At 36.0% G+C, this 23,602-nt stretch overlaps 1 long non-coding RNA gene across 1 annotated transcript; it reads right to left on the reverse strand.

Moving 5' to 3' along the window:
- Nucleotides 1–17,649: 17,649 nt before the first annotated feature.
- Nucleotides 17,650–19,843, reverse strand: LOC128198152 (uncharacterized). The gene is made up of 3 exons (XR_008250890.1): nt 18,719–19,843; nt 17,934–18,177; nt 17,650–17,789 (listed from the first exon to the last, which is right to left on the reverse strand). It is a non-coding gene; the product is annotated as an uncharacterized LOC128198152 (long non-coding RNA).
- Between the last annotated feature and the right edge of the window lie 3,759 nt (nt 19,844–23,602).

Here is a 23,602-nt window from a genome sequence, read left to right on the forward strand (position 1 = left end):
AAGATAAGTAAATGTTGCAAAACATAGTGCATAACATGTCAGCCCTATGTCGTATTTCACGGCACTTTCCTCACCATTTTCATGTGGGGAAGATATCGCGAAAAACAAAGATGGCTGCGCTCGGCAGAACGTCGGCAGACTTGATTTGTGACTGCACGAAGTAATGCCAGTGAGGAGTGCCAACAGTTGAATTGGAAAATTTTATATCGTCGTATAAAAGTCCCGATGAAAATAAACTGCATTTTTATTCAGGAATCAATCCCGCGGTTTAGTGTTGTTATCTAAAGAGATCTGTACATTGGAGTGTATTTAATATTCTATAAATTTTAATAGTATTGTTATGAAGCCAATTTTATGGAATATTTATGGAAAATAAAGTCGGAAGGGCTTTTAATTCATATCTCAATTTGCTCAAGTTTCACCCACAAATGAATGTGCTGATTTTTGTGTTGTTACAACTCCTGTGACGCTAACATTTGACCACGTGCAGAGAAATAGAAAAAAATTCGACTAATGGCGGCGGAATTGTCCCAGTTCCATCTCTTTCTTCCCAACACAATAAAAGAGATAGCGTTATTTTCGGTTCCACTGCCATTGGTCAAAGTTTGTCTATTTCTCATCATCTCTTAAGTCTCATTTTAGCGCCACTGAAACAATATGTTTTGGCTTTGTTTTTTATATATATTCAATGACATAGATGAAACGACGGGCGTCTGCTAATTCATAATAATTACAATATGGTATAATAGCTTTATGAAATGCATTATTATATTTACTTAAGACGCTTACATACTATCTTATTTTACTTTCGTACTAATACTAATTCAGAGTTGGTTTAATAATACAGAAACGTAAAATATATACAAGGATATGTATATTTATATAGGTAGAGTTATCAATGTTAAATCACTTTTCGAATGTTTAATGCCACGCAAGAAGCAAAGCGGATGCCCCAAATTCTTAATAAAGAATCTGCATAAATTCATCTCTATTATCACAAAGACATTAACTCGCTTCAAGTAATCAAAATACGCACCCATAGAGTATAGAGTGGAAAAGACGTAACAATTTTAAATTGGTCTACCTCACCCTTTTCGTACATACAAAATGAAGAGCATAAAGGAGGTTTGTTTAACGAATAGGAGGTCAAATGTACTGGTTTTATCAACGCTTCTAATGCTCTTAGTAAACACGCGCCACAGTGATCCGCTTACACCTCGCTGAAGCGATTCGCCCATGTAATTGGAATTAACAGCGTTCTACTAAGGTTATTTCAAATAAAACGCACTAGAAATGTATTATACAATACATATACATTCTCATTATACATTTGCTAGTATAAGGAGCCCCGGAGGTAAAATAAAAGACTAGTGAACAGCAGATCACTTGAACGAACGGAGAATGACAGAAATTATGACACTTGAATGTGCGAGAGTGACAGGTTGAATAAACAATATCCACAGACAATAGACACCTTATCAAAAGTTAACACGACACCATAGACGTGTATTTTTGCGATATTCCAACACCATTGTTTATTTGTCTTAACTCCATTTACCAATGAACTAGAGAACTGCTACGTTAATAGTGCGTAATATTAAATCATCATCATAATCATCGAAAAACTCAAAAGAATATATGTAAGATTTACCATGTCTTACACAAAATTGAAATTTTTTTACATTGAAAAAATAAGGTAATGCTTACTTTCGAAGTATTTGAAGATTCTAAAGTAACAACGCGTCATTGATCGGGATTTCGAATAGTATAAGAGCCTAATTAAGAACGACGAAGATTAGGCTCTTGCTCTACGAATATCACTAAAGTTTGTTGAGTGTTTAGCTCATGTGGCTGCGTATCTTGAGGTCAGGCTATGAATTACTGAGCTATTATTTCTTCTTTGAAATTTCAATGCCAAACCAGAGTTCGGAAATAGGTGGTGTTACGCCTCCGCGCCTCGGAGAGCATGATAAGCCGTCGTTCCCGGTTATTATCATTAACCCCTTACGGTGGTCGTTACATAGACAAAGGTTATCCTCCTAAACCAAGCTGTGGATCAGTGTAGTGGGATCAGTGGTAGTAAGTTCCATAATTATCCTCTCTCATAAAAAGAAGAAGGCCTGGCCCTGTAATCGATTGTTAACGTAGATTGATAATGATGATGATGATGATATCGTTCAAAATAATCTGACCCACTTCATCGGTGCAATACAAAATGAATAATTGAAAATTAAAAATTCCCTGATGAATCAGTATTTATGTAATAAATTAAATTGCGCCCCTGTTGGCTCGCTGCCTAATGAATATCGCACATCTAGTGGAAAATGTTATTTTTCACTATCATTGCAATTTGCACTTTGATCGTACAAATTAAAGTAATGTCTTCTTTATGTTTTTTTTTTAATCAATAAGAAGTCATCGCCATAAATGCGGGCTAAATTGCGGTAAAATCTCTTCTGGTGTTAAGTGACGATGCTGTTGAGGATAGAAGCAGACTTACTTTTTGGCGGCCTCCATGGGGCAGTAGTATGGTGGACTTTCAAGACCTGAACTCGATCCCCGGCTGGACCGATTGAGGTTTTCTCAACTGCTTCAGTTGTGGCTGGTGGGAGTCTTCGGCCGGCTAGTTACCACCCTACCGGCAAAGACGTACCGCCAAGCGATTAAGAGTTCCGGTACGATGTCGTGTAGAAATCGAAAGGGTATTATTATCCTACTCCCTAACAAGTTAGCTCGCTTCCATCTTAGATTGCATCATCACTTACCATTAGGTGAGATTGTAGTCAAGGGCTTACTTGTAAATAATAAAAAAAATCAGCAACATTGTCTGGTGGTGCTTGCGTCATTGAAATCGTCGTCTCCACTGCCTCCAGTGCATACGCCTTCAGAGATGGCCATTTGTAGAAGCGACCGCCAGTTCGCCAGCCGCGTTCGTTCCACTTTTGGCCACCGGGTCAGTAAAGTTTGTGGCACTATTTTCGTACTCGTATATCTTAGTTAAGGACAACTGACATCCAATGACAATCAATAAAGTAAATTAGCTTATTTTCTATGTTGGGTATTACTATTACAGCTAAGATTCTAATGGGCAATGACGGATGTACCAGCAGGCTAAGTAGGCTGGAGCCTTGGGCGGCAGATTTTAGGGGGCGGCAAATTTAAATAAACAAAAACATTAATGCAAGTCTAGAGATCAAGAGAATACAAGTCTTGGCTTTTGTGACTCAATATTATAAGGTATGAAAAATTACTAATTCATCTGTAAAATATACTTTACATGCAGGTACTATATACCTAATTACCGGCCTCCTACACTACGGACCTACCGGCAGCATTTTTTTTTTAAAAGTATATTTGGCATATTTTTTGTAATATGTCCAATATTCCCTTTCCCCTCCAACTAGTCGGGAAAGACTGTGCTAGGAGTGGGTACGACAATAGACCAACGGGGCGGGGATCGCACCACCATCGGTGATGAGTCTAACCTCTCTTACCGTTGAGTTATTGAGGCTTTTGAAAATCCGCCACTGCTAATGGGGTAATTTAGTAAAATAAACACGCTCTTCATTTCTGTAACTTTCTGTAACGTTGGCCTAATTCCATGTTTCACATTTTATACTAAATTTCAAAAATTGCGGTATTTACATACAAATAACTAGAAAATGAAAGTCTTACCTAAATAACGTACGCTCATGTTTACCTACTATGCACATATTTGTATGTAAGACAGCTCGAATGAGGCTGCGACGCGGTTAATTGCGTTTCCCGATCCACCCCAATGCCTTTCACGGCTTATTTCACCTGAATATCTAAGACGTGGGGCCTTAAGATGTTTTGCTTTATTGGAGCGGGCTTTAGACGGAATACTTGAGTGTTTGTTAAATTACCTTTTATATAATTACCTGCCTACAATATTATTTTCGCATAGTACTTTTTATTTATACTTTATTTGTACACCACAACATAAGAAAAAACAAATAACAATACAAAAAAAGTATACAGAAGTAGGATCTTATCGCTACGTAGCGATTACTTCCAGAAAACCTTGGCTTTAGGAAAATGCAGAAACACGAGAATGCATGTTGTATAAATAAAATATAATACATACATTCAAATAATTACACACTAATATGAAAACCAGATTACATAGATAAATATAAAATAATAAAAACACATAACTTAATAAACTAATATATACTACGCTTTCATAAGCATCATAAATAAGTTCATGGTGGCAAAATTAACGTCACACCTTTAGGAATCATCTCATTCTAATATGAACCGATATGTCGAAGACACTCTCTGGGGAACTCTCTGGGGACACTCTCTGGGGAACAGATGTCGGCACAAGTAACCGTGGAATAACGGTTCCCACGGATGTTCTAAATATCACATTTTATAGTTTGCACTTTTTTTTTTCTTTACAAGTTACAAGTTCTTTACGGAACCCATGCGACAACGTCACCCAGGTCCAAGAAAATACTTTCTACGTACGTTTTACCCGGAAACCGGAGCATCATCAGGTGATGTTGACTCTACAACGTGCAATTGCAAAGTAATGAAAAGTTCTTTCGGACCTGGGTGACGTTGTCGCATGGATTCGTCGGCTTTTCGCGGTTGATAGCAAAATAAATAAATTATTATATATAGAGAGAGAGAACATTTATCAATAGCTTCTTCATCTATATGTGGTGTCATCTAGTTTACAGGTGGAAACTCATATCTGCATAATGCACGTATATGAACAAAAAAACTGGCTCGGCGTAAAGAAGATAACATAGGATACTCTCCATCAGACCACTAACCGGAAATTACCCTTATGTACATGCATAAAATAGTATGATAATTTCTAAATAGGTAGCCACTTAGCATTATGCTGAGTCCTTTAGCTCACACCTGCTCATCTCCCGTAAATTTAGGATATCAGTATATTTGGTACAGTTTGTCTTGTCGATTATCTTCTGCTAAAGCTTTCATATTAGTATGGTAGTTTTAGCAGAAGCCCATTTCAGAATTATGTTAAGTATAGACCTAAGCTTAGAATATAAATTCAGCTTTATCAAGTAATCGAATCGTAGTCTGTGGGTATTAGTCTTTTGCGTATTAGAGATAGATCTTTATTAGTTTTGTATTTATTCGACGAAAAGTCAATAAGTCAAGTCAAAGTCAACAAACCCATGTTGGAAATCGAACTCAACTTCAGCTCGGGTTGAACGCCCACGACCCTGTGACATACAGGAGCATGCACTACATACATGAAAATCTACCAAGTAGGCCAAACATGCAACTAAGTGTAGAGAAATAGACAAAATGTCTGCCAATGGCGGCAGAGTTGTTTTAGTCCCACTCCCCCTCAACGCAATGAAAGACAGCGGTATATCCGGTTGCGCCGCTATTGGTTGAAATTTGAATATTTCTTTTCACGGGATATATAGTTTGTCGCATATTAACTCTATTAAAACATACCAGCCAATATTAAATAGAGAAAATTTTCAGTTTGAATTTAATGTTAAGGTTTTCAGAGTCTACCCTAATTATTAACCTTGTGCACAGCATTGGGACCAGACAGGTCATTAAAAGTTAGGTTATAAGTTATAACATGAAGCCCAAAACAATAACGAAACATAAATGTAGCTTCTATTGTTCTAATACCAAAGCAATATGAACCCTTATCACTTTATCAATAAAATTATATCAGACATTGAAAATTGTTCGTCTCCACCCTACAATCAAATTAAGCATACCCGTGTTTTAGTGTCCACTATCTTCGAAATTGTATCTCAAGTTCTCAACACAATTTGTAAAGACAAAAGGTAAAGTATCTATCAAAGAAGATTAACCAACTTAGTTTAGCGTAGTTCCGTTTCACTTGAATATCAGATCGACAGGGCAAAACCGCATCACGAAATATAGATATTGTTAGTAGTTCTCTAAAAATATTTAAGTCAAACTATGATATTTAGTGAATAGGCATCTTCTAGGTAAATGCGTTCCAACTTACATTGCATTAATGCTTTTCACCAGGCATAGGCACAAGCCTAACTTGCATTTAAAAAAAATTGATAATGTAAAATAGTCTATGCTTCTAACATAGTATAGACATTATGTACGGTTGCTAATAAAGGAGTTTGGACCGTGGTAATTTGGAAGGTAATATTTAAATATCATAATATTGATGACTTGATCGAGAGTATAATTAATAATTTCATGACATTCGGGGGTTTTTCAAAATTTTCAATTTTACGTTATTAACGACACACTCATCGTCATGTAGCCCTAAAGCAAGCGTAGAGGTCCTTAAGAAACAGAAATTTGAACCACCATTTGCAAGGACTACAATAACCGTCAGAACTAAGATATGTAAATAACTTGAATTGCAAGTGGCAGCCGAACGGGCGCTTTATGGAGTGCTCTAATTTGAATATCACTTGATCCCCTAGGTTATGTTCGCACTAAATGTTCAGTGGGTTATCCAGAAGTAGTGAGGTGCATTTGACTCAATTAAACTGAATAATGTTAGAACTCTTAGCGCATTTATTAACGCCGCTAAAGTATCTAAGAATTATCGCCTTTTGCTGAGCTATTGCCAAAATAAATTTGTATTTAAATTCTAGAATCGTGAACGTAGGTATATCTGCTATCTCTCCTTCCATAACAAACATAATTGTCATATTTCACTAATAGAATAACATTTCTTTTAAGATTGTATCCTACTTCCTATCCTACTAATATTATAAAGGCGAAAGTTTGTAAGTATGTTTGTTAATCTTTTACGCTGCGGATACTGAAGCGATTGGGCTGAAATTTGGAATGGAAATAGATTCTACTCAGGATAAACATGTAGGCTACTTTTCATCCCGGAAAAATCCACGGTTCCCGCGGGATTTGTGAATACTGAATTCCACGCGGACGAAGTCGCGGGCGTCCGCTAGTTTATGAATAAAAATCTAACGCTATGTTATCATAGTTTTAGACAATTTTGAGGAAACAAGCGTGTACTTCAAAGATGTTTCAGTAAATCAGTAGTATATTTACTGAGGTCCTAGAAAACATAAATAACTTAGTGCAAGTCGTCTGACCTAAATAATAACTATTTACAGAATTGCTGGTTTAAATATAAGAGACAGGGATTTTTTTTTTCTATCTCTCTTTTGTATGAAGTACACCCAGGACACTGCTTCAATGCGAGCTGGGTGGTTTAGGATTATAATATTTACGATCACTTCCAAATGTTAATTATAATAATTACCAGGTATCCTGGACCTGGAAATTATTATATAGGCCTTTCCGAGAACGCGCCACCACACACGATCCTCCGCCTTCCTCATCCAGTCACTTCCCCCTACCTTGAAAATGTCGTCGGACCATCTAGCTGGTAGGCGACCTATACCTACTGCGCTTGTTGGTACGTGGTCGTAACTCCAAAACACGTCTGCTTCAGCGGCAAAAAAAATCTTAGAAAAAAGAAATGCTCAGTGTCGTAAAGCTCGATCCAGGCTCGTGATTTGAAACTAAGGCTAAGCACTGGATCATTGAGGCAGTAAAATCATCATCACATTCTTTCCCTTATCCCACATAAAAGGGGTCGGAAAAATATGTCAATCTTTTCCATTCGTCTCAATTACTTTATTTTTATTGTTTACAAGTTAGCCCTTGACAACAATCTCATCTGATGATGCAGTCTAAGATGGAAGCGGGCTAACTTGTTAAGAGGAGGATGAAAATCCACACCCCTTTCGGTTTCGGAACATTCACACGATATCGTATCGGAACACTAAATCACTTGGCTATACGTCTTTGTCGGTAGGGTGGTAACTAGCCACAGCCGAAGCCTCCCACCAGCCAAAAAAACTAGTCGTCAAGACCATCCACTCACTTTATTCATATGTCTTCTTTCACACTATCCAGCCATCTCTTCTTCTGTTTCTACACCGAAACGGTAAAATATTGTAGTTTATTTCTAAACGGGTTATTTCTATACTAGCTGACGCCGCGCGGTTTCACCCGCGTGGCTCCGGTTCCCGTAGGAATATGGGGATAATATACAGCCTATAGCCTTTCTCGATAAATGGGCTATCTAACACTGAAAGAATTTTGCAAATCGGACCAGTAGTTCCTGAGATTAGCGCGTTCAAACAAACAAACAAACTCTTCAGCTTTATAATATTAGTATAGATATAAACGGGTTACTAATATTATATCAAATCTGTTAGTATCAGGCAACGTCATGTGCAGCCAGTGGTCTTATTATCGGATAACCGCAACTCCTTGTGTTTGACAGCAACTGTGGAGCCGGCTTATCGCTATCGGCTTGCACTCATTTTAAAAGCCACTCTATATTGAACGTCTTTTAAGTGAAGCTTTCACAATATGTACTATCTTCCAGCGTTTAATCAAAGTATCGGGAAATGTCAGGAGCACACCGTACTGTGGTTGGTATTATTGGGAGAATATCAGTATTGAAAATATACTTTATTAAGTTCTTTTTTACTGAAGTATGACAAAAATTCATGGAAGTTATCAGCTCTGCTTTTTTCTAAATAAAGAATAGGATGACATGAAAGGCCCAATATAGGGTCAGATCTCCCTCTCTATAGAAGAGAGGATATGGAGTTTAGACCCACCACGCTTCTCCAATGCAGGTTGGCGGGATTAGAGAGATAATTTTAAATTAAGGACCCTTACCAGATGTTAATGTTTTTGACCAGGACCGACGGATTAACGTGCTTTCCGAGGCGCGGGCGTGTAGTATAAGTAAGTAAGTAGTAAGTGTTACCAACTTTTCAACTCCAGGCTGCGAATATTTACTGAAAATGTCTCAGAAGAACCAAAAGCTCAGTAGTCAGTAGTCCATGACATGACCCGACCCGGGATTCAAACCGATCACCTCGTGATCCTAAGCTACATGCTAACCACTGGACCAACAAAGCAGGGCAGGGTACTTATATTACTTTAGCAATAATATTTAGGTATAACATCTCTACTAATATTATAAACCGAAGAATTTGTTTGTTTGATTGAACGCGCTAATCTCAGGAAGTACTGGTCTGATTTGAAAAATTCTTTCAGTGTTAGATAGCCCATTTATCTATATATTATCCTCGTATTTCTACTGGAACGGAAATGAAGCGGGTGAAACCGCGCGGCGTCAGCTAGTATAGAATATATTTAAGTGTAATACGTAATACTTAAATATATCTAAGTGCTTGTTTAAAAGCCTAAATTGATTTGATTTACGTATTAAATATAGCAAAATGTCAAAATTTTTCAATTACGCTAGCTAAATAGTTATAAGAACTCATCGTACTACAACGTCAAACAATAATAGAGTCTAATAAGCTGAAGTGTAAAACAGTTAAATGGAATTTTCTCAAAAGCAGCAGTCGACACACTTACTTCACGTTCCAAATTACATTTCTTAATTCCAGCAAGTAACACGCCGCAAAATAGTGCAGCGCAATTAGCAGGCCCGTTCCTTCATTCATTATGCATCAACTATGCTTAAACACTTAGGGCCTACTTTGTGGCAATTCTAACGCCGTAATTAGGTTGCTTTTTAATTACCTAACACACAACTATAATAATGTTTTAAACAGTTTTGTAGAAACATGCAGGTTTGCTGTCTTCTTCAAACAAAGTTGAATAATTTTCCTTATATAAGGAAAGTCCACTTTCATAGACTGCATCATTATAAAATAAAAAAAAAATCTCTCCCTGGTATACAGTCATGCGTAGTTTCACCTAAGCATGACTTTATTCCTAAAAGGTCTCGAGTTCCATTCCCATAAACAACAACACCATAATGAAGTTTGTATCTGTAGTTTGCATCCAAACTAACGTTAAAACGAAAAAACCCAAAAATTTAAGAATAAAATGCAACATTCAATAAAAAATAAATTGTGCTCAGTGAGCCAAAGTTATAATAGTTCTTTTACATGTTTATTAATATCACTTAAAACCTTAAATTTAACCTTTATGAAGAAAATAACTAATATTGACTTACATCGACTGAATGCCTTTTAAATTAACAACACTTTGCGAACAATAAAACTGAGAACTTTTATGAGCCACTATCATTTAAGTTTATATAAAACGTGAATCGGCTATTTCGTGAAGGCAAACTGTAAGCAATTGAAAATTTTAAAGGAGAAAGAATTCCGCAAAATCAGGTATTCTTTTAAAGTATCAGAAGGGGACGATGTTTAACGGTGACTCATCATTTCTGAGGTGGACCCATAATTTGTTAAACTCGCTTCTCTTTTGAAAAACTTTTAATTGCTTACTAAACTTTGCCATTGACATGACAATATTTCGACTCGAACATTGTTGGTTAGGTTAATTTCTTTAGGGAACTTCCCACAATAGAGGCCCGGACGAAATTGTTTAGGTAACAATTTTTTATTCATAATCATCGTAGTCCTGGGAGTTTCTTGGCAGCCATTTATCCGTAGTTGCATATGAATTGATAGTTCGTTGCTGTCGTTTTCTTCTTTGTCGCTTTCTGGGTTTTTTCTCCTCGGGTACACACACAGTACTTTGCGAGTTTTGGTTGTATCCGAGTTGCACTCGCGAAGTGACTCTCATGAGGGTTACCTCCGAGTTTTTCTTGCGTTTAACTAGAGAATGTATAAACCTGTACGAAGAAAACAATAGCAGCATCAATGTTCCGTACAACACAACGGTTTGAAGCGTCAAATCCTCGGGTTCTCTGTAAACTAGCATTTTGTGATATGTAATGGAATTTTACGGTGAAAATATAAAAAAAACACTAAAATTTATAGAAACATTGTGATGATGTTTTCATAAGTTTTGATAGATGACAAAGACTTCAGTTTTGATGGGAGTACATTTTTTCTAAATTTTAATATTCTTCATATTCTAGAAAAAGGTGAAATTGTTTATTTAAGTAACACCAAACGCATATCTCATAGAGAGTTAAGCTCCCAACTTTACACGTTATAACATAACCTTTGACTTTATCATAGCGTAGGTACATTCTTTTGCGCAAATCCGTGTTTTAAAATACCCACAAACACTATACTTTTGTCCAAATTAGTGGCTTGGACTGAAATTCGAGATTTAATTCCCTTTACCCCACCCCTCACCATCGTTGGGGATTATTGTTATACCCACTTTCAACAATTACATTAACGATTATAAGTAAGTAATACATATAATTTTTGTTTAATTATAAATGTGAAATAGAGAAAGTCTGTCATAACAAAATGCTTTGTTAATTGTTATAGTTTAAATTATCAATAAAATAAACAATTTAGCTCAATTTAGCTTTTATATGAATTGAACAATTTGCAAAGTTCCATTTGGCTCCCGCGGCCAATCGACCACAACGCTCCGTGATGGTCTAGTAATCGAATTCAAAACTTGTTATCCACGTAAATACAACATAAAACTGGCAACAATAATTTGATCTAAATTTCGCAACGGAATAACTACTACGACGAGCTCATACAAGTTTAGCAATTGTTTGTGCAGTGGTTTTATAACAAAATATATCGGCTGCTTTAGAACAAAACTCACTAAGCAACATCGTTTTTTGTGTTAGTTTTTTTTTATATATAATTATATTTTATATTTAAAGCCGTTGTGGTATATACCTCCTATTCAGATAACGACGAAAAAAGTTCATAGAAAATTCTGATATCAAAAAAATATATATTTAATATGTATGTTTTGAATGAAAAACAAAAGGCTTTCGCCCTTTTAAACAATAAAAAAAATCTGTTCATTAATGGTGCTATAAAACATATTATCTGCGTGATCGAATCAGAAATTAGGAGATCCGCAGAAGAACCAAAGTCACCGACATAGCTCAACGAGTTGCGAAGCTGAAGTGGCAATGGGCGGGGCACATAGTTAGAAGAGCCGATGGACGTTGGGGTCTCAAAGTGCTGGAATGGCGACCCCACACTAGTAAGCGCAGTGTTGGCCGACCCCCCACCAGGTGGACTGACATCAAGCGAGTCGCTGGGATTCGCTGGATGCAGGTGGCTCAGTATCGTAAAGTTTGGAAGTCCCTACAAAAGGCCTATGTCCTGCAGTGGACGTCCATCGGCTGATATGATGATGATGATGATGATGAAATCATATTATAATTCAAGTAAATCTACATACATAAAGTTCAACATTCTAGACCTAATAATACTTTTAGCTCTGAATGAAATTATTTCGAGCTTCAGTATTTTCATGTCCAATATCTTATTATAAAAAGAAATTCAAAACAAATTTTTTTTAAATTCTTTTTTTAAATTATAAAGAAACATCAACCCTCCTGCTGCGAGACTATTGAGTGTCCAAGCAATGCTCCAAATTCCAGTCCAAATTCAGTTGTAACGTTTTGATGTAGAGCAGCGGGCTTGATCTGCCGAATGAGAAGCGCTAGTTGATAACGATATTATTCTCAACCATAACTTCATTGTTGCAGCGTCCGTGAGAGATACGTGCATTTGATTCACCGGTGAAATTCAGTTACTACGACTACACGAGTAATTTCATCAAACTCACAGTAGAATGGAAAGGTAAATTCATTTAGATTATTATATTTGACTAAGTTTATTTTTGAAATTGTATAATTACTTTTTGTAATTATAATCTAGGTAACAAGAAGTACTTATACAATTGTTTTCGCACTTGTTCACGTGAATGGGGACAATGACTAGTTTGTATATATTGATTTTTATGAGATTACCTTATCAGCCGATAGACGTCCACTGCTGGACATAGGCCTCTTGCATGGACCTCCAAGCACAACGGTGTCGAGCCGCCAGCATCCAGCGGCTCCACATAAGTACAATATTAACTAATTACTGCAAAAAGAACATTAAGATTGTCGGGATGATTGTAAAATAAATAAGATTATAAAATTTCAAAATCAATCAAAAATCTTTAAACGTTAACGCTACGAAAGTAAATAGTAATGATTGCAGATACCCTGTTACTTCTACAAACATTTCAGTTTTGAGATTGAATATGTCAATGTAGGTCAGGCATCATTGACGGGAAAAGACCGAGGGGTCGCTCACCAGCACGATGAGCTGACCAGCTGAAAGAGGATAAAGAGACAAAGTTCTACACAATAACAGCGATGGCCACCAACAGAAGCCGATAGAAGGCGTGGACCCGCAGGAGGCTGGGATTTTACCAGGACCACGATCTCCAGTAATGAAGAAACGACTATAGAGAGAGATGTCAATGTACGTGTACGTACTATTATTTTCTCATCGAGTGAGTCATTTATTACTAGATTTTTTGATGACTAGAATAAAATATAGGATAAATTTATACCATACCTACATTTTTCATCGGTGACTTGCCGAAATTGCTAGCTCAGAATCCTATTACGCATCCTTAACTTCGAGAGAGATTGTCACTTTAACATATTTTGAGTTAAAATAACTCTGGAATTGAACCAGCTTTTATCCCAATAGGAAACGTCTGCTGGAAACTAAATGATTCTTCTTTTTAAAATGACAGCTAAAGCTGTTTGAACTGAGAGATTTTAAATGATATTAGAAATTGCTTTAGATGACATATTATATCTATTTATTTATATTTGCCTATTCTGCTTTCTCTACGACAGACAAAATGTTTGCTTTAGCAATTCCCGAATTTAAGAATTTTAAATAGTAAACTAATCTTCAGATAATGGTGTGTTTTTTTAGTTAATTACTAACGAAGTAATCTGTTTTCTTTACGTAATTTTCTTTTTGATATACTAAAATATTTGTTGGGTATTCGTTCTATTTTATTCCAAATTAGTTTGAATTTAGTACGGGCATGCACCTTCAACTTTTCAGTTAGAAATTAAAAGTCACGTGTCTCGAAGGGTGAAGGAAAAACATCGTGAGGAAACCTTCATACCTACCTGAGAATTTTTTTAATTCTCTACGTGTACTACTTAGGGCTTAACCCTAATTCAGAGAGGGGACTCATGCTCAACAGTGAGCCGAATATGGGTTGTTAATGATGATGATGAATACTACTTATTTTTATTATAAATTCATTGTTTTTTTAAGTTTTAAAAATGTTCTTGAAACCTCCTAACAATTCTTAATATTTATTGTTGTCAAATTTAATTTATATCCGAGAGAAATACTATCAAATAAAAATGAATTGAACTGTAAAAAGTACGTTTTGCCAATTTTGGTTGAAAGATAATTGGGTTAACTAATAAATTACGAAAACGTCGAAGGTTTAATATTATTTGAAGAACAACTTTAATATTCTAAAAGCTCTAACTCTGACGAAAAACTCATTCACCCGTGAATTTAATGCAATTACGTTCCAGGAGGAAATGAAAGCACGAAATTAATGAATTCTGATTAAACCGTCTTTAATCTATCATGGCTTTAGGTATAGATAAAAAGCTAGTGAATTTAAGACTCATTGTAAAGCTAGTGTCTGTAATAATTAATTCTGAACTAAATCCTTGCGCTTTCACTTTTTAATAAGAAAATCTTTATAAAGAGACTTATGACACGAAATTCATGTATTATAAGACTTTATGGACCTTATTAGAAGGCTTAAAGTCACTCAGCGGGCGATGGAGCAAGCTATGCTTGGAGTTTCTCTGGGTGACCGAATACAAACGAACCAAAGTCACTGATATAGCTCAGCGAGTCGCGAAGCTAAAGTGGCAATGGGCCGGCAACATAGTGCGAAGAGCCAATGGACGTTGGGAACCCAAGGTGCTAGGATGGCAATGGTCGCAGTGTTGGTCGAACCCCCAATAGGTGGACTGAGGATATCAAGCGAGTTGCAGAGAGCCGCTGGATGCTGGCGGCTCGAGTCACATGTTCTTGGAAATCCACGCAAGAGGCCTATGTCCAGCAGTGGACGTCTATCAGCAGATAATGATGGTGATTATGAGAGTTAGTTTACAAGCACTCTATTAACTACTACTTCTGACAGTGAATCCATCAGTGATTCTGAAGGCTGGATCTGCTAATAAGAGATTACAAGAAATTCAAGTTGCTAATTTAATAAAAACGTTATCATAGTTAACAATGATTATTTTCTTTTATAATTTATTTTATTTCCATTATAGGGATCTATATCTATCTATTTAACTACCAAATTGAACCTTTTTTGTCACAAAAATGATAGTAATTTTTACAGATTTAGCGTTAGCTTTTAGCGATGTCTGTTTTGTGGTCATTCGACTCGTTGGAACATGAGGCAGGTCTTTCTTCGCAAGTCCTCTCGTCAGGGGTCTCTGGTAGAGATTGCTTATAGTATATAAGGCCGCCTTTGCATGCTGTGTTTAAGTTTCTCATTTTTAATGTTTTATTTATTATTGCAGTTTTATGTGCAATAAAGTATTCCTTCTTCTTCTTCTTCTCATTAATTGCATGGTTAGGTGATGTTTCGTTAATGGGGTCCTGGATCTGAGTGCTGGTTGTGCTATAATATATTAGGTTTCTAAGTTCAAGATTTTTTTGTTACAGTTACAAAAAAATCTTGGAGTAGGAAAGTTAGTTCTCGTCAAGCATTTTGTTTTGGTCACGATTTTTATATCGGATGGAACTTTTTACAAAGTAAACATTATCACCTCCTAAACAACATGATATAATTTTTCAACAAATTTCAGAATCAGAGGCTACCTCTATTAACGTGAATATATCATTGCATCACCGAAAACAGTGCCTAGTATCACGGGAAATCCCAACTCCTAAATTAGGTAATAGAAGCCAATTTAATTACAGCAACATCGTTTAATCTAAACAGGTGCTGCTTTAATTATAGAGTGAAGCAAATTTTGGAATAAGCTCTCATTCGCACGAGATTTTTTTAACGGACGTTAAAAACGACGGAAAAAAGCGTCCAAATACAACAAATGCATTCTCAAGTATAATACGACAGCGTTTTTAAAAAACGACGCTTTTTTCGAGCAGTGTTGCATTTTTAACTTTGGACATTGGAAATAGAACTTCATACTATATTTGAACGTTTTTTTAACGTCTTTTAAGAAAACTCTCGCGCGAATGAGGGCTTAACCCGTAGTATGATAGTTGATAGTAGTAGATAGAATGTCTAATCTGCTATCTGTGAAGTATAGTCAAGTAAGCCCATGAGGGCTTACTTAAAAAACTCACGTACGATCATTCGCATTTCATCATTTCGTGTGATCATTTTTAACGGACGTTAAAAAAGCGTTCAAGTATAGTATGAAGTTATATGAAGGTCTATTTGCAACGCCCAAAATGTTTGCCCAACGCGTTTGTTGTATTTGAATGCTTTTTAACGTCCGTTAAAAAAGCCATCGTGCGAATGAGGGCTTAGATCACAAATAACAATAATTGTGTTTGTGAAATAATTGCGATAATTTTCATTTCAAGTAGGTAACTTTTTCAAGTTTTGGTTAAAGGACAACTACTTATTGCAGTTAGAAATGCTTTCCTTTGTACTAAAGGTACTGGATTCGATTTCCAACTTTTGTAAGTTGGTTGTGAGTATCAGCCGTGTCTAGTTACCACTAAACGATTTAACACTCTGTAAGGTCCCTTGTCCTTACCGTAATAGCAGTAAGTCACCGTCTCACCACTACACTATAATGGCCAGCTGCACACGTCCGCCTCCTCTCGATGCCAGCCATAGACTGCCCGCTCTCGCCCACTACCGGTGTATATATACACGAACACTACCCCACTACCGGTGTATATATACACGAACACTACATCCCTTCCTATTTAACAAATTTAATTATTGTTATATTTCCTTTACTCCTACCATACTCTCCACCTATTGATTTCCAACCACATGTGGTTCAGGATTAAAGTTGTCGAAAGTATCTTCCACTTTCTTCCAATACTCTCCCTCTTTTTTTCCTTTCCAAAATTTTTAACTCGATTTCCATATAATGAAATTCCGAAGCTTTTAACCTATTCCCAATCTAATGGAATTCCAAAGCCAATTCCAATCTAATGGAATTCCGAAGTTTTATTTTCAACTTAATGAAATTCCGAAACCTTTAACCTAATTCCAATCTAATGGAATTCTGAAGCCAATTCCAATTTAATGGAATTCTAAAGCTAATTCCAATCTAATGGAATTCCTAAGTTTTATTAACACAATTTCAATTTAATGGAATTCCGAAACTAATTCCAATCTAATGTAATTCCAAAGTTGTATTAACCCAATTTCAATTAAATTAAATTCCGAAGCCTTTAACCTAATACCAATCTAATGGAATTCCGAAGTTTTATTAACCCAATTTCAATTTAATGGAATTCCGAAGCTAATTCCAATCTAATGGGATTCCGAAGTTTTATTAACCCAATTTCTATTTAATGGAATTTCGAAGCTAATTTCAATCTAATATAATTCCAAAGTTGTATTAACCCAATTTCAATTAAATTAAATTCCGAAGAAATTTCAATTCAATGGAGTTCCGAAGGTTTTAATCCAATTCCAATTTAATGGAATTCCGTAGCTTTTAACCCAATTTCAATTTAATGAAATTCCGAAGTTCCAAATACATTTTTCTTCTTCCGATTCCTTCTTCTTTTGGCCAGACTTGACTTTTGGACTGAACTGGCAAATCAGTTAACTGTGTGATCATTGGGCAGAGAACTGCCTACTGCAAAATAGATAAATCGCATACGTCTGGAGTTCATCACGCCCATTGTAATCCAGTGCCACAGCATGTACCAGAGCCACTGCGAACAACACGGTCCTCCGCGCTCTGCATAAACTTCTGCAGCATTGCCTTCATGAGCACTCGCCTGCATGAGCATGCGTCTGCATGAGCACGCACCATCACACATGTTTATCTGCAACTTAATAAAATTAATTACGCCATCACCGCCTTAAATAGTCTGTTGAGCATTATGAGACATCGCTAAGATAGCGATTTTCGCATAACGGAACGTAACTATCAACCAGGCATAAGTTACAATTTCAGTATGTTTACTAACATCACAAAATAAGAACATCCTTTTGTTTGGTTTTAGAGATGTCCGTACCACATAGTTCCAGTTAAGGCAAAAGCTGTGTAGGAACTCAACTTTTTTAATCCAGATGACAGTTTTATACTTTAAGAGTTCCTTATTGAAATTCAATATACTTTTGTTGCAAACGTGTGTGGTAGACTGTTGAAAGTTACTTTATTTGTATTGCTGACGTTTCCAAGTTCACCGAGAGTTCACACAGCTTATTATGCTAAAATAAATTGTACACTGGTATAATCTGTATTTGTGCAATCGCTATTTTATAGCTTTATTAGTAAGTCACTCTCAAACATTGTAAGAACCTTTTGTTTTTACTAATTTCCGTATTACATGACACTCGTAAGAAAGTCTGTAAGCATCGTAGGATCGACCACTAATTGAACCCCCTGCTCCACAAGTGACACTAATGCAGTCAGATTTATCAATACACTGGACGGCACTTCTAATACTATTACTTTGGAAGTTCCTCTCTCTCTTTCTTTTTTTTTTTTTTTACATAGCGGTCTTACATTTTGACTATCTTTTTTTTATTTTTTTTTGTGCAGAAGACAACATATAAAGCAAATCTGATGATATTTCGAACATTCGTTTGGTTGAACCTGTCACAAGTGTCAGTTTTCATTAATCAAGTATTATTAAGTACCCGTCAAAAGCTGTCACAATAATTGACAGATAATTCTAACCTTGCCGCAATGCTCTTACTTTGATATATATTTAATTGTACCAAATAGTTTTGTAAAATTGAAACTTACGCTGACCCGCTCATTCGTTGTTAGTCTCAATGTTGTTTGACTTCAAACCAATGGCTATTGTTTCTCATTCTAATATATATATATATATATAGGACTGTTCTCCCTGCCATTCACAGTCCACTGCTAACACCTGCTAAACTCAATCATGCACCTATACATAGTTAAATTGCGTCAAAACTTAAACTTAACTGCGCTAGGTCTTGATGAAAGTATTTCCACCAACCTACATTGCAAAATGACTAATCAATAATTATAGCTTGTTGTAATCCGACCAAATGATGATCCTGTGCAATTTCACTTCACAACGCATTGCGAGCACCATCATAAAAACTCTTTGAAAATAAGAAAACTAAATTTCATCAAGATCTGCTTGATCAATTAAGAATTCTATCAAATACACCATAACACACACATAAGGGTGTAACGACAACAAATTTCAATTCAACGTTCAACAACAAATCTTTAATCGAATGATACTAAATAACTCAAATGTAAAACAACTACAACTTTTAGCGACTCCCTCAATGTCGCTCACATAACACGCCGCCTGACTTCGGATGTTCCTTGGCTATTTATAACTTCAAACTAACACAGTGATTTAGTATTAATACCCTAATACAATGACAAATAATTATTATTTGAGTGTCACCTGCACGATGACAGAACAATTCTGCACCACCTCACCATCGAACAGCAACTCTTAGTGACATCTCCATGTCCACATTCGTTCAGAATGGTCTCTTACTATGAGATCCTTTACACCATTTTGCGTTCACAACACTTAACCACCTTAACCACAAGTTGAACGTCCCCTTCTATCACAGCATAGCCCATGTCATGCTCAGGACCAACACCAACGACGCAGTGGAGTGACCCCTTTGACCACGACACAACTACAACAACCTCACAATACTCCCCATACCAACATTTTATTAAATCACTAGCTTTGCTCAACCTAAATCCCAATTAAATCTCTCGATTATTCTTATCTTTCACTAGTAAAACTTACACAACCTTTTGTCATCAAATCTCCTTCTTATCTCAAAGATCGATGTACGAGTAGGTTATATACATTATTTATTTATTTTATTTATTTATAATATTATTATTATTTGAAATATTTAATTTAATATTACATATTACATATAATACTTACATACCAACACTACATATCCATTTACACGCCGCACCCACAATATTTTGTTATCACACTTCACACGATAGATTCAATTCACGCACAAACCCGTGCGCAAATTGCAGTATGCCAATGTTTATCGACGCGGGCGACTTATGCGCTTGACACAGAACACCAAGCTGTATCAACAGACGAAGACGAAAGCATTGTTATTGTCATGTTGGTTGTAATTAAATAGTTATTAGACTTGCCCCCGCGTTTTATTTCATATTACGCCAACTCCTGCACTATTCGCAATATAATTAAACTCCTTATAAGTTTAGCTTAGTCTTGCCAATATTATATATGTGAAGGTCTCAGTGGCATGGGTATGCCGTACTTTAATGACTATATGAAGTGCACGCTACTGGGAAGTTTGGTTATCCATTGGATATTTTTGATGTATTTAACATCACACAATGTAACTTGGGTAATACTTCCCAAGAGTATTTATTATTTATAAACATTAAAATTATGTAAAACATCGTAAAAGTTACATTTGACCATTTAACGTTTATAACTTCTATCCCTTTTCAAATTATACAAACCATCAGCTTTAGGCTTTAGTTTTAGATCACGTTTGTAATGTATTAGCTGAAATGTTATGAGGGTAAACATAAAACATTAATAAATCAATCGGAGATTGACCGCCGTTAAATGGCACAACCGACTCCTTATTTTATTAATTTTACTACTTTTCAGTATCTATAGCAATTTACCTAATCACTAATTTGTTCACTCAATTAATTACTTTCACTTAATTGTGTACTGTAGCACCGTATACCTATCGCTGTAATACTGGACTCTTAACACCACCATTAAATAACGTTGAAACTCACGAATACCGCCTTCCTCATTATAAAACGTTGAGACAAGGCTATCGCTTATTCAAACGCTAATTCACACTAGAACTACTATGGCCATACCCGATGTTTATCATAAAGTTTGTACAATGTGATACCTGCAACGAATATCGATACCCATTAAACTTTAATTTTGAGGGTAATACTTGATGTGACGATAAATAAATTTAAATTCCTGTATACGTCATTTAGTAAATACGTAATGTATGTAAGACCGTCACTCCAACTGGCAAACAACACAACAACTTTTGTCTTACCGTACTGGCCGTACCAGCTCAGGTATAGTGAACTTGACAGTCTAGCAGGCAAATCGGCAAGGCGTACTGCACAAAACGGAATATGTCTATTCCAGCTATCGCTGCGGGATACTGTCCCGGCTTACGGATCGCTCGACTCAACGAAGGTAACCAAATTTAGCTATTTGGCTTATCACTTGCCCACTTAACGAAATTGCCACGCTACGACGTGTCTATCACTTGTACACTCATAAAATGCCATGTCATTTGATTATCTATCATCACACAATGTCTTGATAAACCCCATTAAATTTATTCAACAGTATTAAAAGTTCTGTCCTTTTCAAAAATAAAACTGACTAACCGCATTGCTGTATTCATTTTACTTTTTTTACTTATTCTCTCTCTTTTTTTTTCTTTTTTTTTCACCTCGTCGCCATTTGTAAGGTCCCTTGTCCTTACCGTAATAGCAGTAAGTCACCGTCTCACCACTACACTATAATGGCCAGCTGCACACGTCCGCCTCCTCTCGATGCCAGCCATAGACTGCCCGCTCTCGCCCACTACCGGTGTATATATACACGAACACTACCCCACTACCGGTGTATATATACACGAACACTACACACTCCATAACACTACGTACGAGCCCGTCAGATGTATTGATGGAATAAGCGTGTATTCTAAATTAACCCCATACTTAAGATTGCATTGTCACTTAATACCGAGTGAGTTAGTAGTTTACCTATACAAACATAAAAACATATATTTTTAAACTTAGAAACCTACAAATTTGTTAAACCTTAAAAATATACTTTTTGCTATTCATCATTAAAACTTATTTTATTTTTATTATGTTTATTTATACTTTATTTCACAAAAAAAAACAAACACAAAGAAAATAATAGAAAACATACATACATGAATGTGCAAAGGCGGTCTTACTGCTTTAGAGCAATTTACCAGTCAAGCTTTAAATAAAGGAATTCATGTATTCAAATGGGGCATAATGCAAAGAAATGCAAAGAGAAAACAAAATAAAAATAACAATTAACACACAAAAGTAGTTAGCTATAAAACAATTTACAAACAATAATTTCCATTGACAATAATTAAAAGTGGTCATAAAGCCCTAATAAGCTTAATTTTTGAAGTAACAAGTTTATGAACCACGAGTAATCGCCAAAAGGAGTAAAATATGTAACGTTAATTTCATTATTTAATTACCTCGAAACTGGTGGAACGTCATAATTATATTAGTTCACGTGGGTATGCAGTAATGCATTATGCCAGTTATAAATGAGGACTAAAATTTCTCATCTGGAATTAATACTATTGCATTGGCGCTAATTTTGAAATACTGCTAAATATGTTCCGATAACGATATTATGTTTGATGCATATTATACAGGAATGTAATCGAGTTTTAGATGAATTCGAAATGGTATTTCAACATCAATAGTTCACTTAACTAATCAACAATGTATTGTCAAATTCATATTTAGAATATCGAACTATACAGAATACTCTGAGTTACTGAGTTAGTTTTGAGTCGGTCTACTCGTATGTGTGTGTGTCTGTGTGTAACCTCTAAATCCTCTGTCTTATGAGAAATGTAAGTAGAAGAGAAGCTTGACCTTGTAGTAGGCTGTTAATTTATTATTTTAACTAGCGGACGCCCGCGACTTCGTCCGCGTAAAAATTGATGTAAACTTCTCTCCCCCTACCCTAACCCTACCCGTACCCTATCCATACCCTATCCTACCCTACCCCTACCTTACTCCTACCCCACCGCTAACGCTAACCCTACCCTCCCCCCACCTCCCCCCTACCCTAACCCTAGCCGTACCCTATCCATACCCTATCTTACCCTACTCCTAACCTAACCTAACCCTTCCCTACCCCTACCTCACCCCTACCCTAACCCTACCCTACCCGTACCCTTTTGAACGTGGTGCAATGACCAAAAGACTATAATTTCCCAAGCGTCTTCTATGCTAATACTATAAAGAGGTAAAGTTTGTGTGGTTGTCGGGGGTAATCTCTGGATCTACTGGACCGATTTGGAAAATTCTTTTACCAATAGAAAGCTACATTATTTGCGAGTGTCATAGGCTATGTTTGGTCCTCATATTCACACGGGAACGGGAACCACGTAATTGAAACCGCGGGGCGTCATATAGCGGCATTTCTGCGACTTTTAGAAATTTTGTATTATCTCCGAAACTATATAACTAATTAACATACTGTAAAGGGCAAATCTTATCTCTATAATATCCTTGTGATTATTAAATAATTTATTTTGATAAGGATTTAAGTTTAGTTGTGTAAATAATGACGTAAACCTTAGTTAAAAATTTAAATAATTTATTAAAGTACTAAAGGTACTATATCGGCTAAAATATAAAAGATAGATATATGGTGTCGCGGACTTTTTTGTAGAACTTTTAAAGGTTCAAAACCTCCATACATCAATTTCAGTTATACGCAATGGTTGAGGCAGCGCATGCGAATAAGTAAGTTTTTCGGTCCGACCTGTAAGAGAAAACCCGCGGTAACTCAGTAGTTATATATGACAGAAATATAAAATATAGCCTATAGCACTCCCCGAT

The sequence above is a fragment of the Bicyclus anynana genome, chromosome 6 (assembly GCF_947172395.1).
Source record: "Bicyclus anynana chromosome 6, ilBicAnyn1.1, whole genome shotgun sequence".
Lineage (NCBI taxonomy): Eukaryota > Metazoa > Arthropoda > Insecta > Lepidoptera > Nymphalidae > Bicyclus > Bicyclus anynana.